Here is a 926-nt window from a genome sequence, read left to right on the forward strand (position 1 = left end):
CCAGCGATTCCTCCTCTCCGGGGCCGAGGCCTCGCGGGGCCGCGGAGGGGAGCGGGAGGAAAAAGGGGGACCAACACCCCACCAGCCCCCCGCGCATCCTCCCTACCCGCGTGGAGCAACTCATTAGGGAGATCAGGAGACCCAGGGGGAGGGGAGGGAGGGGAAGGGCATTGCGTGCAGGGCTGTTGGGGTTGTTCTGACTGCTCACCACACCCCCAAAATAAAATTAAAGGGTAGGGGTGAAACTCCCGCGAGAAGCGTGGAGCCCTGCGGGGCTGCAGGTGGACATTTTAGGTGAGGAATGAGGGGTGAGGAACGAGGGACAGGCTGCAAAAATAGCCCGAAGTGGGATGGGAACATATGGGGATTTGAATATGTGTGTGGACTCGAGCGCGTGTGTGTACAGGGGTGTGCATATACGGGTGCCTGCTCCTCCGTGCAGCACGAGTGTTTCCTTATCCATCATTAAAATCCCTGGAGTGGCTTTTGCAACGGGAAAGTGGAAGACAAATCCCTAATTCAGATCTGTAGGAAAAAAAAACGACAAAAAACAAACCAAAAAATCCCAAAAAACAACGAACAAAAAAAAACACAAAACAAACAAACAAACAAACAAACAAACAAAAAACCCCAACCCACACCAACTTTTCACAGGGAGCCCACATCGTGTCCTTTTAATTGCACCTTTCTGTCTATCGCAATGCATCCTCCTCTGGCCATGTGTGTGATGGGGTGAGGGGTAGAGGGGCCATGGATGACCCATACTAATCAGGACTCAAAGTAAATAGCAGCACAGGGGAATCTCAGTGTAAACTGTGCTTGTCAGAAGAATCTCCTCTCTCTCTACCCTTCCTCTCTCCCTCCTTCCCTTCCTCCCCCCTCCCTTCTCCCCTCCCTTCCCCATCTCATTCACTAGGTAGCGGAGA

This window comes from Vidua macroura, chromosome Z (genome assembly GCF_024509145.1).
Source record: "Vidua macroura isolate BioBank_ID:100142 chromosome Z, ASM2450914v1, whole genome shotgun sequence".
In the NCBI taxonomy this organism is placed as follows: domain Eukaryota; kingdom Metazoa; phylum Chordata; class Aves; order Passeriformes; family Viduidae; genus Vidua; species Vidua macroura.